This window comes from Cannabis sativa, chromosome 1 (assembly GCF_029168945.1).
Source record: "Cannabis sativa cultivar Pink pepper isolate KNU-18-1 chromosome 1, ASM2916894v1, whole genome shotgun sequence".
Classification (NCBI taxonomy): Eukaryota; Viridiplantae; Streptophyta; class Magnoliopsida; order Rosales; family Cannabaceae; genus Cannabis; species Cannabis sativa.
In genome coordinates, this window is record NC_083601.1 from 19152592 (window position 1) to 19159213 (window position 6622).

The 6622-nt window shown below is 42.3% G+C and overlaps 1 non-coding gene across 1 annotated transcript; it reads right to left on the bottom strand.

Moving 5' to 3' along the window:
- Positions 1-4423: 4423 nt before the first annotated feature.
- On the bottom strand, positions 4424-4530 carry LOC115708437 (small nucleolar RNA R71). The gene has a single exon (XR_004009937.2). It is a non-coding gene; the product is annotated as a small nucleolar RNA R71 (small nucleolar RNA).
- Positions 4531-6622: the final 2092 nt, after the last annotated feature.

Consider the following 6622-nt stretch of genomic DNA (forward strand, 5'->3'; position numbering starts at 1 on the left):
GATTGTCTTTATCTTATTAAAATGTTTTATACGGACTATCCTATGTGACATCTCGGGAAATCGGGGTGTTACAAATGGTATCAGAGCCTTGACCCAGCCGGAAGTGTGGTCGACGAGGACGTCGGACCCCGTAAGGGGGGGTGATTGTGACAGTGAGTAGTCCCGTGATCCGTAAGGGGAAATACCGGGTAAGTTGTGCAATCCCACACCGCCTGGGGAAGGTCATGTGGGATGATTCTGAGACTATGTAGGTATGGGACTATACAGTTGAAGAGGGCTTTAATGGATTGATTGGTACTACCTATGTCAACAAGGTGCATCTTGTTTTTCGGTAGCCCATCTCGAAAGAACTCCATAGTTAAGCGTGCTTGGCCTGGAGCAATTTCAAGGATGGGTGACCTCCTGGGAAGTTTTCCCAGGATGCGTGTGAGTGAGGACAAAGCACACTGAAAACACTCGTGTTGGTCTGTAGGGTCAGTCACCAATCCAAGAAGCATCCAGAGTGGCGTACCCGTGTATAAGAGCCATTAGTCCGTGGGTGTAAGGGCCCAATGGAGGCTTGAAGCGGGGACGTTACATCTGGTATCAGAGCAATACGGTCCTAAAGAATTTGGTGTACCGGAGTCACTATTCTCGTAAAGAACTCACTGAACCCCTTTGAGCTAGGGTTGTACAGAGTGACACACAACCATTTGTAGTACACACACTATCATTGGCGGTGTTTATGGGTCTCGTGACACATAGTATGTAATCAACTTAGCTGTGGTGTACCGGAGTCACTATTCTCCTAACGAACTCACTGAACCCCTTCGAGCTAGGGTTGTACAGAGTGACACTCAACCATTCGTAGTACTCACACTATTAGTGGCGGTATTTATGGGTCCCGTGACACATAGTATGTTATCAAGTTAGCTGTGGTGTACCGGAGTCACTATTCTCGTAAAGAACTCAGTGAACCCTTTCGAGCTAGGGTTGTAAAGAGTGACACTCAACCATTCGTAGTACTCACACTATCACTGGCGGTGTTTATGGGTCCCGTGACACATAGTATGTAATCATGTTAGCTGTGGTGTACCGAAGTCATTATCCTCGTAAAGAACTCACTGAACCCCTTCGAGCTAGGGTTGTACAGAGTGACACGCAACCATTTGTAGTACTCACACTATCACTGGCGATGTTTATGGGTCCCGTGATACATAGTATGTAATCAAGTTAGCTGTGGTGTACAGGAGTCACTATTCTCGTAAAGAACTCACTGAACCTCTTCGAGCTAGGGTTGTACAGAGTGACACTCAACCATTCATAGTACTCATACTATCACTGGCGGTGTTTATGGATCCCCTGACACATAGTATGTAATCAAGTTAGTTGTTGTGTACCGGAGTCACTATTCTCGTAAAGAACTCAATGAACCCCTTCGAGCTAGGGTTGTACAGAGTGACACACAACAATTCGTAGTACTCACTCTATCACTGGGGTGTTTATGGGTCCCGTGACACATAGTATGTAATCAAGTTAGCTGTGGTGTAGTGAAGTCATTATTCTCGTAAAGAACTCACTGAATCCCTTCGAGCTACGGTTGTAAAGAGTGACACTCAACCATTCGTAGGACTCACACTATCACTGGCGGTGTTTATGTGTCCCATGACACATAGTATGTAATTAAGTTTGATGTGGTGTACCGGAGTCACTATTCTCGTAAAGAACTCACTGAACCCCTTCGAGCTAGGGTTGTACAGAGTGACACTCAACCATTCGTAGTACTCACCCTATCAGTGGCGGTGTTTATGGGTCCCGTGACACATAGTATGTAATCAAGTTAGCTATGGTGTACCGGAGTCACTATTCTCGTAAAGAACGCACTGAACCCCTTCGAGCTAGGTTGTACAGAGTGATACTCAACCATTCGTAGTACTCACACTATCACTGGCGGTGTTTATGGGTCCCGTGACACATAGTATGTAATCAAGTTAGGAGTGGTGTACCAGAGTCACTATTCTCGTACAGAACTCACCGAATCCCTTCGAGCTAGGTTTTTGAAGAGTGACACTCAACCATTCGTTGTAGTCACACTATCATTGGCGGTGTTAATGGGTCTCGTGACTCATAGGATGTAATCAAGTTAGCTGTGGTGTACCGGAGTCACTATTCTCCTAACAAACTCACTGAACCCCTTCGAGCTAGGTTTGTACATACAGAGTGACACTCAACCATTCGTAGTACTCACACTATCACTGGCGGTGTTTATGGGTCCCGTGACACATAGTATGTAATCAAGTTAGTTGTGGTGTACCTTAGTCACTATTCTCGTAAAGAACTGACTGAACCCCTTCGAGCTAGGGTTGTACAGAGTGACACTCAACCATTCGTAGTACTCACACTATCATTGGCGATGTTTATGGGTCCCGTGACACATAGTATGTAAAGTTAGCTGTGGTGTACCGGAGTCACTGTTAGGCTATTTTTAGCCTATGTTTTGGATCTATTTTATGTGCGTTTTTCGCTGTGTTAGGACGGAATTCTGCCTGCTTTCTATGTTTTCAGGTTCTTTGGAATAAAAGAGGTCTCGGATGCAAAAATTCAACAAAAGACGAGCTGAGCCAAGGTAAACACAATTTTTAAAGAATTGTGCATATTTGGCCGCGGCTAGACACAACTTGGCCGCGGCTAGATCACGAAATTTAATGAGAAATCCTGGAGCCGCAGTCGCCGCGGCGAGGGGGAGTGTCGCCGCGGCCATTTAAGAGATACAGAGAGGTGCTTAATTTGCCATTATCTTGCCGCGGCGAGAGGAAGTTTGGCCGCGGCGAGATCCCGTACGGACCAAGGGCAATTTCGTTCATCGAACCCTAAAAATTAGATATAAATAGAAAACTGCGATTGAAAGTCTGGGGAAGCAATTTGGAACCCTAAAATACAGTAGAGAGCGGCAGGAAGAGCATAGAGATTGAAGTGAAGATCCAGAATTCATCCACCAACAGTTCTTTTCTTTATTCCTCGTTAATTTCTTTATGTTGAATATTGCTTTAGGAATGGTTATGGATTTGTTTCTGAACTAAATTTCCCATTTAGGGAGGATGATGATTGTTGTTTAATGTTTGCCTAGTTAATGTTTAATTACCATTCCTCCATTCTTGTTTGTGAAATTATCTTAATTCGCGTTTAATTTCATGTTTAAGATTGATCACCTTGTGCATGCTTTACGATCTCAATTCGAAATCTGAAAAGTGAGAATTGAGAATGCTAAAATTGGGATAATCGATGTTCTATGTGAAACGAGAGTATTTACATGACTTATGTGACGAATAGATTATTACTTAATGTTGATTTCATGTTAGTTTAATTAAGGAATTAATTAGAAAATATGAGATTTAGAATCTAGAAGATCTGAAAAGAGCTAGGTTATTTTATAATCTGTCATTCACTTCAAGAATAGGATAGTAATTAAGCATTAACGATTTGGGTAAACAACAACAGGATTCTCCTCCCTATCATCTCATCTTGCTTAAACTTTAACTGTGTTTTACGTTTTCTGAATTACTTTACTTTTCTTAAGTCATAATTGTTTTCGATTTGCCAAATAGAATTATAAGTATAGTTTAGTGGTATTTAATCCAATTCCCTGTGGGATCGACCTCACCTGTGTGAGTTTTACTACTTGATTGCGTATACTTGCGTAGTGTTTATAAATTTTGCAACAAGTTTTTGGCGCCGTTGTCGGGGAATTGTTTAAAGATTAATATTACATAAAATTATACTAACTTCTACTTTGGTATATTTTCTCTTGCTAAGTTTCTAACCTTTTTCTTGCAATATTTTCGTGATTCATTTCAGGATTCCTAAGTGTATGCGCCATCAAGAACAAGCAGTCATATTACTAGTTGATCCTGAAATCGAGAAAACGTGCAGGAGGAACAGAAAGAACAAAAGGCAAGAAAGAGTTTCAGCAACTGCTGAAACATCAGAAATCATGGCTGCCAATGTGAACAATAATGCTGGAAACAATGGGGGTAATAATGGTAATAATGGTGGCGCCGTGGAAGATCAAGCTAATGGCCGTAGCTTGAGAGATTACATTCTCCCTACTCTGACGGGAGTGCAGTCATGTATCAGGCCACCGGCAGTGGATGTTAACAACTTTGAGATTAAACCTGCCAACCTTCAAATGGTGCAGTCTTCAGTTTAGTTTGGTGGCCTCCCTTCTGAAGATCATAATCTGCATCTCTCTAACTTCATGGAACTTTGTGAAACTTTTAAAGTTAATGGAGTTAGCGATGATGCCATTCGACTGAGACTGTTTCCATTCTCGCTCAGAGAACGAGCCAAGAGTTGGTTAAACTCCTTGCCACCCAACTCTATTTCCACCTGGAATGATCTGGCAACAAAATTCTTGTCAAAGTTCTTTCCTCCAGCTAAGTCTGCAAAGCTGAGAGGAGAAATCAACAACTTCTGCCAACAAGATAATGAATCTCTCCATGAGGCTTGGGAGAGGTTTAAAGATCTGATCAGGAAGTGTCCTCATCACGGTATAGAGAAGTGGATGCTGGTCCACAACTTCTACAACGGGTTGGTTGGTAACACTAGAACTCTAATAGATGCAGCAGCGGGCGGAGCTTTTATGAGAAAGAGTGCTAATGAGGCGTATGATCTATTGGAGGAGATGGCTCTAAACAATCAGCAGTGGCCAACTGAAAGGAGTCATTCTAAGAAAGTAGCTGGTGTGTTAGAATTTGATGCCATCACAAAGTTAACAGCTCAGGTTGAGGCATTGACAAAAATAATTGCAGGGCAAGCTAAACAAGCCCAAATTGTTTGTGAGATATGTGGAGGAAATCATCATTTTTCAGAGTGTCAAGCAGATGTGGATGATTTGCCAATGGATGAAGCTAAGGCCATTGGAAATTTTTCACAGAACAACAACAACAATTATGGGTTCAACCAGGGTAATAACCGAAGAAACAGTGGGTTCTATCAGCAACGAAATCAAAACCAACAGTTTAATCAGCAACAAGCCTCTGGTGGAAATTCTAGTTTGCAAACAGATTTACTGCTTTAATTTATGACTGAAACTAGATCTTCAATTAAAGACCTGCAGACTCAGATGGGCCAGCTAGCAACTCAGGTATCAACCCGCCCTCAAGGAAATTTGCCTAGCACAACTGAAGTTAATCCCAAAGAAAACTGCAAAGCAATTACCCTGAGGAGCGGTAAGAAGTATGATGGACCTGAGTTACCACAACCAGTTGAGGTAGATGAAGAGATAAAAGTTCTACCTGTGCAAACACCCACACCAACACCAACAGCAGTGAAGGCTACTGACAGCCCAGCACAACCACAACAGTCTCTACCTATTAGCATTGTCACCATGTGAAAATACCCTATCCTCAGAGGCTCAGAAAGTCAAGCTTAGACAAGCAGTTCACCAAGTTTCTAGAAGTCTTCAAAAGACTTCACATTAACATTCCCTTTGCTGAAGCTTTAGAGCAGATGCCAAGTTATGTGAAGTTTATGAAGGAAATTTTGTCAAAGAAGAGGAAGATGGAGGATTATGAGACAGTGGCTCTAACTGAAGAGTGCAGCGCTATTCTACAGAAGAAACTCCCTCCAAAACTCAGAGATCCAGGGAGCTTCACTATTCCTTGTACTATTGGAAAAATTGAAGGAATAAATGCACTATGTGATTTGGGAGCCAGTATAAACTTAATGCCTTTGTCAGTGTTTAAAAGACTGCAGCTGGGTGAAGCAAAGCCAACCACGGTAACTCTCAAATTGGCGGATCGATCACTAGCTCATCCTAGAGGAGTCATTGAGGATGTGTTAGTTAAAGTTGACAAGTTCATCTTTCCAGCTGATTTCATTGTTCTAGATATGGAAGAAGACAACAATGTTCCTATCATCTTGGGGAGACCCTTCTTGGCAACAGGGAAAGCACTAATTGATGTCCAGGAAGGAGAGTTAAAGCTGAGGGTACAAGGAGATGAAGTTGTATTTAATGTACTCAAAGCAATGACTTACCCTACGTCTAGTGACAATTGTTTTGCAATTGATGTGGTGGACCAGTTGGTGGAGACAAAGACGCACATTGAAGACCCTCTTAATCTGACTTTGGTACAAGGGGAGGTGGGGGAACAAGACGGTAAGGAAGCTTATGAGTATGCTATGTGGCTCGACTCTTATGGACCGTTGAATAGAAGATACTATGAAGAGTTAGGAGTCATACCAACAAAGCCTACCCCATCTACTGAAAAGCCTCCTCAACTAGAGTTAAAAGTCCTACCGGATCATCTCAGGTATGAATATTTGGGAGAAAATAAGACACTTTCTTTCATTGTGGCATCTTCCCTATCTTCTTTAGAGACAGACAAGCTATTACGGGTTCTAAGGAAGCATAAGAAAGCCATTGGATGGACTTTAGCAGACATTAAAGGGATCAGCCCCTCAACTGTAATGCATAGAATCTTAATGGAGGAAGGAGTGAAGCCTACCATCGATGCACAACGAAGATTAAATCCACCAATGAAGGAGGTTGTTAGAAAAGAAGTCTTAAAGTGGTTAGATTCTGGGGTAGCGTATACTATTTCAGACAGTAAATGGGTAAGTCCAGTCCAGGTTGTTCCAAAGA